This window comes from Anopheles merus, chromosome 2R, assembly GCF_017562075.2.
Source record: "Anopheles merus strain MAF chromosome 2R, AmerM5.1, whole genome shotgun sequence".
Lineage (NCBI taxonomy): Eukaryota > Metazoa > Arthropoda > Insecta > Diptera > Culicidae > Anopheles > Anopheles merus.
The window spans coordinates 49,049,353-49,064,674 of NC_054082.1; the positions used below are offsets into that span (position 1 = coordinate 49,049,353).

The window sequence follows — 15,322 nt, forward strand, 5'->3', positions numbered from 1 at the left end:
TCCGTCTGCAACAATCTAGCGGGTTCGCATACTCCACGGGGCCCCGATATTGGCCGCACAGCTCGGGCCCATCATCGGCATCGATCTCTGCTGTGCTCTGGTGCGGAAGCTGGTCGTTGAACCATCATCCCGTCACACCAATATCGGCGCTGTTCACCTTGCTGCCACTGCCAGCGCACCCGCCTGGGAGGGGCGGGTTGCATGCACAGTTGTGGACACACATACACCATTGCGTCGATTCATTCATTTCGACAGTCGACCGAGCCACTTCCGGATATCCAGGATATTGGTCCCTGGTTCGGGTGCGCGGTCAACAGGCGCCAAGGCGGTACGGTGCCACCCTTCCAAAGAGCAAAAAAAAGGGTGGTCTAGAGCAGCATCGAAGCAACCTGTGAAGCGGAAGAAACGAAGTGTGTGTGTGTGCAAAGAAGGGGGCGCAAAAGCAGTATCGTTTCGGGGTCACTTCCGCGGTTCCTGCATATAACACCCCCCGCTTTATTATTTATTTTCTGTCCACTTGGACTCGTTCGCCTCCGTTCGCTGTGTTTGTGCGCGCTCGCGTGTGTGTGTGTGTGCTGCTGCTGCTGCTGCCGCTGCTGCTGCTGCTGCTGCTGTTACTTGTTCCAAGAACGACCGAAGTGCGGGCGCGCGCGCGCCTGTGTGTGCGTACGTGTGCATGTGTGTTTGTATGAGTGTGTCGGGCGAGCGTAAGAGTGTGCGCGATCTCGCTCATCTCAGTGACGCGTGCGTACGTACGTACGTACCGGGCCTGCTGGTGTGTGTGTGTGTGTGAGTGTGTGGGTGCATGCGTGCATGTGTGTGAGTGGTTGTGTGTGTGTGTGTGTCGGGCAGCAGCGCTAGCAGCGTGTGCGTGTGTGTTTGTGAGGTGCGGTGCGCTTGAATGGAAAGCAAAGCAACCCCCAGAGCGGTCGGTGTGTAGGACGAGCCAACACGGCGTTTCATTAATACAAACGCGCGACATGCCAAGAGGCGAACGAAGGCAAACAGCAGCAGCAGTAGTAGCAGCAGCAGCGAACGTATCTTTGCGAGGCGCGCAATCGAAAGCGAAAAAGTGAATTTAACCCACCCCGAGAAAGGTGCGCTTGCGATTCTGCCTGTGCAATTACTGTGTGGCGTACGAGTGCGTGAAGTAACAGGACCTCCGTGTGTAATCGCGCGCGCGTGTGTGTGGTCCTCTTCCCTTTTTTTTCAGCGCTGCTCTGTGTGTACGTGTGTATGTGCGTCTCGCGGGGTGTTTCTTCTTTCGTGTGCTGCGGTGTGAAGCTCGTAATGAGCGAGAGTGTGTAGTGTGGGCGAACGCGCGCGCCATCGAGAGTGCTAAAACAATAGTGTGAACGGAAAATCTACGACCCACAGTCACGCACATCCCTTCCGGAGCGAAAGGGAGGAAGGAAGCAGTCGAGGGCGAAACGAGGGCGAAAACGAGCGGATTCCGACGAGTGTGCTGCGTGCGTGCGTGCTGTGCGTGTCCCCGCTCGCACAAGAGAGAGTGAGAGAGAGCGCTGTTGCTGCTGTGGGTGGAGGTGTCGGAAGGGAGGTGAGAAAACGGGGGTGTGCAGAAAGGAATGCATTTCGCTTTTCTTCACTGGCGGCCGTCAGCAACATCATCTTTCACGGACACCATCGTTACCATCGTCATTACCACACCCCTGCTGTTGTTGCTGGTGCTGCCACTGGACGACCAGACGGGCTGCGGCTGCTAGAGTGACTGGGAGCGCGAAAGAGAGCAAATTGGACGTGCGAAACAGGACCGGGGCACGATCAGACGCGTTCCACGACCCATCGGTTCGAGATAAATCATCCTGAAAATAGGAAGCACAGGCACCAGTAGGTGGTGTGCGATTCCGAGCAGGTGGTGGGTGTGTGCCAACAACTGCAGCGCTGTTCTTATGCCGAAGGTGAGTTGGTGTGCAATGCAATGGTGCATTTAAAAGCACTTTCCCCGGGAGTGCGATGAGGTTATGTTATGTCTCTTTTGCTTGAAAAGTCCGGCTTTTCTTCCTTTTCGTGGCCGTTTGATCGAATTGTGTGTGCACAATCAAAAGCATGAATGCGCGAGGGCGATGCTCTGTGTGTCTAGTGTGGGTTTTATGGTTCCTTGCTGTATCCCAGCTTAGCCCGTGCTTGCGTATCCGTTTTTACTTTCATTGAAGCGTGTTATGCAAACGAAAATAAAAGTGATTGACTAAGGGCTTAATCATTCGTGTGAAGTGAATAATAAGTTCAAGTAAGTTCGTGTGAAATTTTCCATTTCCAAGATGTTGTGAGATTAAAAATCAAATCGTAAAACATTTTGCAAGCCATTTCTTGTACAGCAAATCAGTACCAGTGTAGCGCCTGCAAGATAGGCAAAACGCGCGCAGAATAATTATAGCTAGCTAGGTTTAAATTATACACATATACACTTACACACATACACATAGTTAGATTTTTATTATGCATATATATTTACACACATACATCTACAATTAAGGTTACACGTAGGATAGAATAGAATAGCATAAGATAGGAAATAGGAAATAGTAAAATAGGCGATAATTAGGATTAGCCAATGAGGAATAGGATTAAGGAATTTTGGCGCGAACGAGTGAGTATAAATTAAGGATAAGTTGAGGTTTAGGATGATTAACAAAAGTCCGATCTAAGAGGAAACGCTGCCCGAGTTAACATAGAAGAAATAAACTCCAAGTAACTACACAAATTCAAGCCACATTATTCTTTTGGGTAGTTAGAAGATTTCATATCACCACATGGCGACCGTGACAAGTGTGAAACTGTGATGCAAAAAAAAAAAAAAAAAAAAACTCGCGTAAATACGAAGTTAATTCGCGAGTGCGTAATATTCCTTCCGGTCAGAAGAATATTCTAGTATCTGCGTTGATGTTTAGCGTGAAAGAGTGAGAGAGTAAAGACGAGAGTGAAGCGCAACGCTACAATTGTACGATAATTCGAACTATCGTTATTCAAACGCAGTGATAAAATATAAGGGTTTCCTGCAAAATCACGCAAATTGCACAAAAACTCCTGTCGGGTATCGTCAACGAACCAAGGCGCAGTGAAAGAGAGAGTGTATCCCGGTTATAAAAAAAAGTGGCCAGGAAAAGTTAAATGAATGCTAACAAACATTCGGTGTTAAAAACAAAAAAAAAAAGCAGCGATAGTTAACGGGACCGTGCGTAAAGTGATCTAAGTGCAGTGACCTCGATCGGACAAGATTATCGCACGTACGAGTAAGCCACATTTCGTACCATCGGCGATAAGCATCACAGTTTGAACCGGCATGACCTTTTGCGACAAGTGACCAAGTGTCGTTTGCACGAGAGAGACATAACGTTGTTGCGAGAAGAAGGAAGAAGCGACGGCGAAGCAGTGAACTGTGAGAGAGCGAGCAGCGATTTGCAGTGGATAGGAGCGACGGTGCAGCAGTGTGCTGTGAGAGAACGAGCAGCGATTTGCAGTGGATAAAGCGAGATAACGCTATACTTATCGATCGGGCAGCGGTACACGGAGTAAGGATCAAGCGAAAAAAAAAAAAGAGAGAAAGTAAGGTAGGCTACACACTCAATATAGTTGCAATTTACTCATTTAAATATTTTTTGTAATTGCTCAATTAAATTCTTTTTATGAAACGTACAATATTACCATTTTCCATTACAATATGCACATACTATTGGGGGAGTTACCATTGGTTTAAAAAAAATAAAAAAAAAAATAATTAAATAAAAAAAAGTAATATTACCATTATCTGGGTATCAAAAAAAAATTAAATTAAAAAAAAAAAATATATATATATATATATATATAATACATATATATATATATATATATATATATATATATATATATATATAATTACTATATATATAGCAAAACATCTCGATCACATCTCATTCAATGCTCTTAAAAATTAATCAAAATACTATAAGGCTTAAAAATATTGAAAAAAAATTATCGTGTGATAGAAAGTTTCGCAGATGTTTGCTTGATCATTACAGCGGTTCCGCTAAGTTTTGTTTTGATAAGATCAAGTATTACCTAGATTCAATTCAGGAAACTGAACCCGTTTCAGAGCTAAAACGAATTTTGAAGGAAGCGAGTGACATATACGCCAATATCCAATCGCGCATACAATTTCATCAAACAAACAAAATTCAAGTTAAGTTTAAAACTTTGGCAAAACTAGCTATCGTGTTCAACCGTTGGAATCAAAACAAAATGGAAACTTTCGATATCAAAACAGCCACCGCTTTGGTGCAAATATACGATGGCAATACAGATGGTTTGGAAAATTTTGTGGACTCTTCAAATTTATTAAAGGAATTATGTCCAAAAAATCCACAAATGTTGGTAAAATTTTTAAAAACAAGATTGATAGGAAAGGCGCGTTTAGGACTGCCGCCTAATATTGACGATTTTGACTCGTTAATAAATGATATACGGTCCAGATGTCAAGAAAAACTTAATCCAGATAAAATAATAAGTCAATTGAAATCTATTCGCCAGACGGATACTAAAGCTCTTTGTGATGAGGTTGAATTACTCAGCACAAAATTAAAAAACGTTTATTTGCAGTTGCACATTCCCGAAAAAGTTGCAAATGACATGTCATTAAAGCATGGGATTAATGCTCTGATTGAAAAAGTTCATAATCAGGAAACAAAAATTGTTTTAAAAGCAGGTCAATTCGCATCTGTTTCAGATGCTTCAGAGAAAGTATTAGAAAACGAAAGGAATAGCAACGGTTCACAAATATTAGCCTTCAACAGAAACTACTATGACAATAGAAAATTCGTTCGTAATAAATACCCGCCGAACACATACAATAGATTCCAGCCAAACACAAATAATAGATGGTTTTCCAATAGATCTCCTCTTGGTAATAATCAGGCAACTAGCAACAGATTCCAAAACCAAAGATATTCTAATAACTCTTTCAGAAAACAATTTCCAAATACAAATACTCGTAGAGTCTACAATACACAAGCTGCAGAAGAGGAACATTTTTTAGGGGTACCACAGGCGTTAGAAGAAATCATTCAACCTACAAACGATGGTCAACATTAGCGATAAACTTAAATGCTAATAACTTTATCAAAATTAAAGTAGAAATGGCAATGGGTGAAATAAGCATATTAATTATCGACACGGGAGCAGACGTGTCATTGTTCAAAGTTGATAAAATAAAACCAACACAGCAAGTCTACGCGCAAAATAGGATAAACTTAACAGGCATAACAACCGAATCGGTATCAACATTAGCAACTACTAGCACTAATATAACATTCGGAAATGCTTCTATTAACCACACTTTTCATATCATTCCTGCAGAAATAGATATCACAGCGGATGGTATTTTGGGAAGAGATTTTTTCACTAAACATAGATGTGTTATAGATTATGAGCACTGGCTTTTAAATTTCAATTGTTACGGTGTTACAATCAGCCACCCTATTGAAGATAGTATCAATGATGGTTTCATATTGCCTCTACGCAGTGAGGTTATCCGAAAGATAAATTTGCCCGACCTCGTTGAAGACTCTATTGTCCTTGCGAGCGAAATATTACCAGGAGTATTTTGTGGCAACTCTGTGGTATCAAAACAAAACCAATATGTAAAATTTGTAAACACCACTGAAAGCAATGTGTATATTGAAAAAGATTCATTTAAACCACAGATTGACCCGCTGAAAAATTATATTCAGAAAAATTTAAAATTTAAAAGCACTAAAGCAAATGAATCTAAAATAAAAACATTATTGAGCAAAATCGATAGTCAGAATGTTCCTAAATATATAATCCCTCATTTAGAAAAAATATTATCCGAGTACCACGATATTTTCTGCACCGATAATGATCAAATCCCAATTAATAATTTTTACGAGCAATCGATACAATTGAAAGATAACGTACCATGTTACATTCCGAATTATAAGCAAATATATTCTCAAAGTGACGAGATAAAAATCAGGTTGATAAAATGCTTAAAAATAACATAATAGAGCATTCGGTTTCTCCATATAATTCACCAATTTTATTGGTACCAAAAAAATCTGGAGATAACGAAAAAAAATGGAGATTGGTAGTAGACTACAGGCAGTTGAATAAAAAAATAATGCCTGATAAGTTCCCACTACCTAGAATCGATGATATATTAGACCAATTAGGAAGAGCAAAATATTTTACTACTTTGGACCTTATGTCCGGGTTTCACCAGATACCTTTACACAAGAACTCTAGAAAATATACTGCTTTCTCAACTTCTTCAGGCCATTATCAATTTACAAGACTCCCTTTTGGGCTGAATATAAGCCCTAATAGCTTTCAACGGATGATAACGATAGCAATGGCGGGACTTACTCCGGAGAGTGCTTTTGTTTACATAGATGATATTATTATAACGGGTTGCACAATGCAACATCATCTAGAAAACTTAATGAAAGTATTTAACAGGCTAAGAAATTATAACTTGAAGCTAAATCCAGAGAAATGTAAATTTTTCCAAAACAATGTAACCTATTTAGGTCACAAAATAACAGATAAAGGCATATATCCCGATGAGTCCAAGTTCGAAACGATAAAAAAATACCCAGTACCAATAAATGTGGATGAAGTTAGAAGGTTTGTAGCGTTCTGCAATTACTATCGCAAGTTCGTTAAAAATTTTGCTGAATTGGTAAGACCGTTAAATAATTTACTAAAGAAAGGAGCTACATTCACGTGGTCTAATGAATGTCAGCATGCTTTCGACACTCTTAGAAGAAGCCTTGTATCACCTACTATATTACAGTACCCAAACTTTGAGAAAGAGTTTATCATTACTACTGATGCGTCCGATGTAGCATGTGGCGCTATCTTATCGCAGAAAACAGATGGTAATGACCTACCTATTGCATACGCGAGTAAAAGTTTTACTAAAGGAGAGAAATCTAAACCGACTATAGAAAAAGAGCTAACAGCAATACATTGGGCAGTAAATTATTTCAAACCTTATATTTTTGGAAAAAAGTTTAAAGTACGAACCGACCACAGACCATTGGTATATCTATTCAACATGAAAAATCCTACTTCAAAACTAACACGCATGAGGTTAGACCTGGAGGAATTTGATTTTGAAGTGGAATTTGTGCAAGGAAAAACGAACACAGGAGCTGACGCACTATCGAGAATTGTCATTGATTCAGACAAGTTGAAGCTTATGCAAAAGAATAATGCAAACGAAACAAATGATAAATCACTACTAGCAGTGAAAACAAGAGCAATGACAAGACTGAACAATTTCAAGCCTCCTCCAGAATTAAACGAAGATGAAAAAGATTCCATAACTAAACCTACACTTTGGCAAACAGAAAACCCAACAGAAGTAAACAAACTTTTGAAAATCCTGTCAAAAACAGAATATGGCAAAATCAAAATAACAGTTTTCAATAATAATTACAACAAGGAGTTAGGAAATACAACAATTCATTGTTATGAAGATGGAAGTCAGGCGCTAGAGTCTGCTCTTCTAAAAGTACAACAATAGCAAAAGAATACAATCGTGACAAAATTGCAATTTCATTAGAAGATCCCCTATTCAGGCAATACTCTTTTTACACCATAAAGGAAATCGCAGATAATGCCATTTCCGGTTTAGAGATCATTGCTTTTATTCCACCAAAATGGATTTCAAAAAAGGAGGAAATAGCAAATATTTTAGAAAACTATCACATGTCACCTTCGGGAGGACATGTCGGACAGTATCGATTATACCTCAAAATTAGAGAAAAATATAAATGGAAGAATATGAAGGAAGAAATTAAAAATTACGTTAGAGGCTGCAAAGTATGCAAAATGAACAAAATCGTAAGACATACAAAAGAAAAAAGTGCTGTTACGACTACACCTTTAAAGCCTTTCGAAGTAGTCTGTATAGACACAGTGGGTCCCTTGCCGAAAACCAATAAAAATCATAGATACATCGTTACAATGCAATGTGAACTCTCGAAATACATTGTTCTTATTCCAACAGAAAATAAAGAAGCGAACACGATAGCTAGGGCCATGGTTGAGAACTGCATATTAAAATACGGGAGGTTTCTTGAGATGAAATCGGATCAAGGCCTTGAATACAATAACGAGGTATTAAAAAAGGTAGCGGAGTTGCTGGGGATCAAGCAGACTTTTGCCACTGCCTATCACCCAGAAACCATAGGTTCCTTGGAAAGAAACCACAGAACACTCAATGAATACTTAAGAGCATTTACAAATGAGCATGGTGACAATTGGGATGATTGGCTAAAATTTTACGAATTTAATTATAACACAACACCTCATACAGATACGAACTATAGCCCATACGAATTAATATTTGGAAAAAAGCAATTCTTCCCCAAGATTTATGCCATGGTAATATTGAACCAGTATACAATTATGATGCATATTTTAATGAAATTAAATTCAAATTGCAAAAATCAAACGAAATAGCGCGTAAAAATTTAATTGAGCAAAAAGAAAGAAGACAGATTAGAGCAAATAGTAATGTAAACCCCCTTATCTTAAAAATAGGAGATGCGGTTTATCTAAAAAACGAAAATAGAAAAAAATTAGATCCGATATACTTAGGACCGTACATAGTAGTAAAGTTAGATAATGTTAACTGTACAATAAAGAATACAAATACAAACAAACTAAGTACAGTGCATAAAAATAGATTAATTAAGGGATGAAAAGCATACGCTTTTCATTTCTAAGGGGGGAGGTGTAGCGCCTGCAAGATAGGCAAAACGCGCGCAGAATAATTATAGCTAGCTAGGTTTAAATTATACACATATACACTTACACACATACACATAGTTAGATTTTTATTATGCATATATATATTTACACACATACATCTACAATTAAGGTTACACGTAGGATAGAATAGAATAGCATAAGATAGGAAATAGGAAATAGTAAAATAGGCGATAATTAGGATTAGCCAATGAGGAATAGGATTAAGGAATTTTGGCGCGAACGAGTGAGTATAAATTAAGGATAAGTTGAGGTTTAGGATGATTAACAAAAGTCCGATCTAAGAGGAAACGCTGCCCGAGTTAACATAGAAGAAATAAACTCCAAGTAACTACACAAATTCAAGCCACATTATTCTTTTGGGTAGTTAGAAGATTTCATATCACCACACCAGGATGCAGGCCAAGGATGTATTAGAGATATTTTAAAAATTATTGTTGTCTAAGCTTGGGTTGATTCCGTGCTATTTAGACGACAAGATGTACATGTACCTCATGGGTTAAACGTTAACACGTTGTCGGAACTTAAAATCGATTAAAGAGCAATTTAACATTGTCGAAAAAGCTCAATAGTTTGTAATAGGTGAAGCGGACATTATTTTACATATTATTTGTATGCATAATCCGATTTGAAATACATTCTTTCAAGCCTAATTAAATCTATTACCGAGTTTTCCGAGGTAGGCCACAGCGGGGGTCAGGTGAAAGTTTTGCTTATTATACAATTTTGTAATTTGAATGCTCCAAGTGCCCGGGAACTGGGAATCCTGCAGATGTCCGATCTGATGACGATTTATGGTAATTTGATGCAAATTCTTCAGTAATGTTGAAAGTGTATGAACCATTCGATCTGCCCTTCGACGATTCGACGTTCTACGCGTACAACTTTTAGTCCCAAAATGGTGGAGAGTACCCCCCCCCCCTCCCTGTGCGTGGTTTGAACGATTTCCCGCCCCACATTTACATTTCGTGTTTTCGGTAGGTTCCGTTTTGGCCTTGCTGTATAGGTTTCAGGTGACCCATGTCTCCGTGTGAGCCTTCCGAGAAGCATTTAACGCATAATTCAAGCGGAAAATGTCAATGATTGTTGTTGCTGTGTGTGTGTGTGTGGTGTTTTTTTTTCGGTTGAGGGTGAAAAACGATACACCCCGATGTCGGTTACGTTCCGACGAGTGTAAAATGTTTAACCTCCTTGATGAAGGGGTAATTTGCAACCTATTTGATCGTGGGAGCTACCTATGATGGAGCAGAAAATTACACGATCGGTCGGCTAACACCTTTTGCAACGTGTGTGTGTGTGTGTGTGTGTGTGTGTTCAACTAGTGTGTGTTCCACGGTGGACTGGAAATTCGAGCTGAACAAACCTATTTGAAACCTATTAGAAGGTTCAAGCTATTGGATTGCGTTATTGAATGCGTTCGCTGCATAAGTATGAGAAGCTCCTCAAGAGACGTGATGAATGAGAAACGATACTTAATTCTTCATTATTATTTTTTCGGGCGACATTTTTGTTCTGATATGTTCCATGCTTATGTGGAACAAGTTAGTTTATTTTCCCATCTGATTTAAAAATCTTTGCATTGAAATACCCAATGGAAGGAAATGTATCAACATCAACCAGTTTACGGCGCACCATAAAGCACCCATCAACATCTCAATAGACCGAGCGATTTCAACATCATCCACGAATGGAGCCGGACCGGACGCACATTCCCCCTCATACAAGCACACACACACGCACACAAAGCGAACCATAGCGTAAATACGTCCCACTCCCCCTCCCCTATGGTCTCATGCCGAAATTGGAGTGTTTGCGTTTTTATTTAGAAAAATCGGTTACGGAGGCCATAACTGCGGGCCGTGCTGTGTTTAGCTTCCAGGGAAACCACTTGAAGTTGCCCTCTGAAACACGCAGCAGCAGCAATAGCGCAATACACTGGTTCCGAATACTGGTTTTCCGTGCAGCCTCAAAATATTTGCCTCGCAATGCCTCTCGGAAGGGACGGCGGGGGTAGGGCGCGAGGTTGCCAGATCGATAGATGGCATGAAATAAAATAGAAACTAAACGAGTCGAACCGAGCGACGCGCTCACACGCGCGTTCAGGTGGCTTACCGAGATGGGGTGGCTAAGGTGGCTGTGCGCCCGGGAACTGGTTTCATTCCGCCCCGAGACGACGGTCGGGCGGAAGGAGGGTGGGGCTACCGGATCGTCCCAACTGCCGTTCGCAACGTTTGACCATATTTATATATAAATTGGCGTCCATCGCGCGGTCATGCTGTTTTCCCACCTTGCCAGAGGTGCAGCAGGGTAGGGGAAGGGGGGGGGGGGGGAAATACAGTGCGTTGGAGCTGGTCAAATTGCGGAACCCCACGTCCGAAAAAGGATCGGTTGGTTGTTGGTTGTGTGTTTCTTCTTGCAACAACCCCTGTTTTCCGAAGGAGAGTGACAGTGTCCGGGGAAGAGGGGAGGTAAGGTGTGCGCATCGACCCAAGCGGATGTCCAAATGAGTGCACCTCGAAGTTTGACGACTTGCTTACGATGTTGGTGCCCATTCGCGAAGCATGTTGATTGACACTCCCCGCGAGTCAGGCAGGCGACCAACGGCTCTCTTGATCGACCATCACCGAACAAAGTATGCACCGGAACCTCTAGGGTCCCCGATGTGGACTAGTGATGGGTAAAATTGGCAACAATCCGAAGTCCACTACGATAATTTTGGAACCGACTCCAGAAGGTAGGATAGCATTATCCGGAGCTGTCCGTAATAGTTCGGAACTGTCAGAAGTCATCCGGAGTCGGAGTTATCCGGAATCAGAGTCATCTGGAGGTATCTAGAGGTGTCCGGAGTCATCCGAAGTCATCCGGAGTCACCCGGAGTCATCCGGAGTTATCCGAAATCATCCGGAGTCATTCGGAGTTATCCGAAGTCATCCGAAGTCATCCGGAGTTATCCGGAGTCATCCGGAGGCAGGAATTGGAACCGTCGGAGTTGACGAGAGTCGGAATCGGTTAGGTCGGTTAATTTTGGGGACAGAGACGACCGATACAAGAATGCAAAGTATCGTCGTTGTTGCTAAGCACAATTATTAGACACAAACCCCTGTTTACGAAGTGACCGCGCAAAGCGAAAGACGAAGCCGACTCCGACTTTGATCGACACCGACTACAGGCGACTTCAACTCCAGTTGACCCCGACTAAGGCCTACTCCGACTCCGCACGATTCCTACTCCGGACGACTCCGATTCCGACTCCAAGTGGAACTAGTGGTTCCGATTTTTCCAGAGCCGAAATCGAAATAATAATAACCGGAGTAGGCTCGAAGACTTGGGTGCGCTCCAGAGAGAACATCACTAGTGTGGATTGCTCTGAAAGGATGTGGCTTTGTGATGGATGAGCTTGCAAAGTCCCAGAGACCCAAATCCGGTCTGCCTGATCAGCAACTGTGTATGTCTGATGGAGATGTAGACCCTCCGGTGACTCCACGTCAGCCTCCAAGGCTCGCGCATCGATCGAAGTCGTTACCATCTGCTAGTCTTATTAGTTTGGGGGGTTTTTTTTTTGTTAAAAATGAAACACATTATTAAATCATTGCTGCTGTTGCGAGGGCCATTGGCAAAAATGCGCACGAAGGTTACATGGCGGCTTCCTCCAGCACCGAAACCTTCCGAGAAAGGAGCGCCGCAACAATAGTTTCCACCAAGATGTGATGTTGACCCGAGCAGCGAGAGGTGGTGTTGCCCGTAAGCCATATGCAACCGGTGCCCCTCCTCCTCCACGACTTCCTCCTGGTTGGGGCACGCTGACCTCGTCTGACGAGCAGCGCGCTCAGAGGTGAGGGTTCGTTGCTAAAGCACCGCGTTAGGCGAACGGCTCTGTACGGACACGTTAATATCGCATTGGTCGCCATCCGTTCCCTCCGACTCATTGCCTCTGCCGTGCCGTGTCCTGGCCGCTAGATTGGATGACACTTTGACAAGGTTTCAAAAATAGATAAATCAGTGCAACCTTCCAGTAGTTTGCCTTCCCTTTTTTCTCTGATCAGGTCGCGTGGTGGTGGTCCTAGCAAAAAAAAAAAAAAAGAAAAAAAAGAGAGAGGCACGGAGGCAATTTTTGCACGGAACAGTATGGTCTTCCAAGGGAGCGGGAGAGATAGACAGAGGGGAAAAAGCTGCTCCCTTGTCTCTTGGGCTCAGAAACTTGTTGCAAACTTGGCCCCTTCTGACATTGCCCGTACGAAACGGTACGGTGCGCAGCACCATCGAAGGGGGTCCCTCGTGTCGTTGTGTGGTGTATGCTTTTGCGGCTGTGTGGGAGAAGCCAGCGTGGTCAAAGGACTGCAGGACGACGGTTGGTGACACGGAAAATGCGGGAAGGGATCCGTGTGATTTGTAAAGCAAATGCTTCCATGCCCGTTACGAGTGAACACGGCACCAGTAAGGTAGTGTGTTGCACACACATTGTATCAGGAGGTCGCCTTTAGGGAAGCCTTCTCTGTGCCGCGGTGTGCTTGGAGTGTGGAGAGCGCGATAAAATAACTGGACCGGCAATGAGTGGCCCATCTGCGCGAATCGTTCGTTTGCAAAAGGGAAATGAAGTGGGAGAGGCAGAATGTTGGGGGGAGAAATTGCTAAAATATTCACAACACTGGATCCGCAGCAGAACCGTTGGACGGGAGGAAACACGCCCCATCCAAAGGCGGAGTAATTATGCTGCAACGAGCGCTGTACGACGGTTTCGTTTTTGTGATTTTCATTATGCACGGGGGTGAGTAGTGTGCCATTTACGAAGCTATGCAATTACTTGGGGAGATATTTCCTCGCACAGCCGGCCTTAGAACGAGCGCTCGCTTCAGCTGCGATGGGATTATCTAAAGAAAACGGAAACATTTTAAAGAGTTTAATGTAATTATTGAACTGTTTTCCAGTAATGATTGGATTTTACTGAAGTTATGAAAATGGAAAGTCAGAGGATGGCTCAGCGCGTTACAATCGATCGATACGCTGGAGCTTACGCATGGTCAGGCGGGATGACAATTTATAAGTAAGGACTGAGTGTGTATGTTTATTTTTTTCTAAGTAAAACCAATTCTATCGGTTGATGTGACGAAAAGCCGAAGGCGAAAAGTTAGTACAGAATGAGTTTTACACTAGTTGGACAAAATTTTACTTAGCTTCCTAACATTTTACTCCAAGCTTCGCTCATTTGAATGTAATTTTTTTGTTCAAATGATTATCGTAGAATTCAATCTATGGAAATACTTCATTCGGTTTCAATGTTCTATTGGTGGAGTATAAATTCACAGTATTTTAATCAAAACAATCGTTTCGAACTCATCGAAACCTTAACTTTATTTAGCTATGGCGTTTAGGTAGCTGCAGAGTTAGCTTACATTGTAACAGCAATTTTATGATGGATACGAACAGGAATGTTCGAAACCACACACGATCTTGCACATTCGTTGTATATTCGTTATCATGACCTAAATTAGCCGGTCTCGTAGTACAATCGTCAACTCGTACGACATAAACAACATGCCCGCCATGGGTTCAATCCCCAAATAGACCGTGCCGCCATACGTAGGATTGACTATCCTGCTATGGGGGGGAATCAATTAGTCACTGAAAGCCAAGCCCGCAAGTGGGTACAGGCAGGCCTTGACCGACAACGGTTGTTAAGCCAAAGAAGAAGAAGAAGACCTTAATAGCGGAGCCTCCACGGCCACTTTACAGACTTTATGGAGTATGTGCTGAAAGGACCTTATGACCTGTGTCATCCGGTTCCATACGCATAACATACATAACCCTCCGGTGCTCGTCTAACCCATCGTTGTAGTGGCTTCTTCATTGCCCTTCCACAAATCCATTGCCAAAATTTCTTGCGACCAGAAACATGATTATTAAAGAATTATTCATTTTATTTCTTGCAGTTTGAATTTCCCAGTGGTTGTGTAACGATTATTTCAACACTGCAATTCCATCGTTAATAACTATTGAACTCAAGCACTTATATGTAAACACTGTTGCAAAATTAGATAGTTGTCTTCAATACATTAAAATAACTGTCTAAAAGTACTAGTGTCCCTACTAAAAATAAAACTATGTGACAGAATTCCAAATGAACAGCGCTTTACGTGGATCTGGATTTGTAAGTAGATCCGCTGGTGATGCCACCATCAGTTAAGTGCGAGATTCTTTGCCGCATGGTTGATTTCTTGCCAGGCTTCATTGGAGAGCCTAAAATCAATGATGTTTTACTCCAAAAGCGTATTCTACGGTCTGGATTGAAGGTGGATTTCGAAATCTCCACCTTCACGATTGAGAAATATTGGGAAGACAAACAATGCATTTGAATTTTAATAATACGCCTAATATTGCAGATCAGATAGTTAAAAATTAAGTAATTTTGCATTTAATTGTAATAATAAATTTATTAGAACCTCAATTATTCCAAAGTAAATCAATTTGATATGCAGTAGAACTTGTTGCCAAATCTTCCGTTTTAGTGCCACGATACGACGACGTTCATGCT

General features: G+C 41.9%; 1 protein-coding gene across 4 annotated transcripts in view; it reads left to right on the forward strand.

Annotated features, from left to right (window-relative positions):
- Positions 1–15,322, forward strand: part of LOC121601543 (G protein-coupled receptor kinase 2) — a 64,712-nt gene that overhangs the window by 142 nt on the left and 49,248 nt on the right. The window contains exons 1-2 of one of the 4 annotated variants that reach the window (XM_041930366.1): positions 51–1,097; positions 1,214–1,919. The exons of 1 other annotated variant lie outside the window; for it this stretch is intronic. The gene's annotated coding sequence lies outside the window, so the exon portion shown is untranslated. Of the gene's footprint in view, positions 1–50; positions 1,098–1,213; positions 1,920–3,161; positions 3,570–15,322 lie in introns of those variants that run through there. 2 more of the 4 variants (XM_041930359.1, XM_041930382.1) reach the window with 2 other exon arrangements.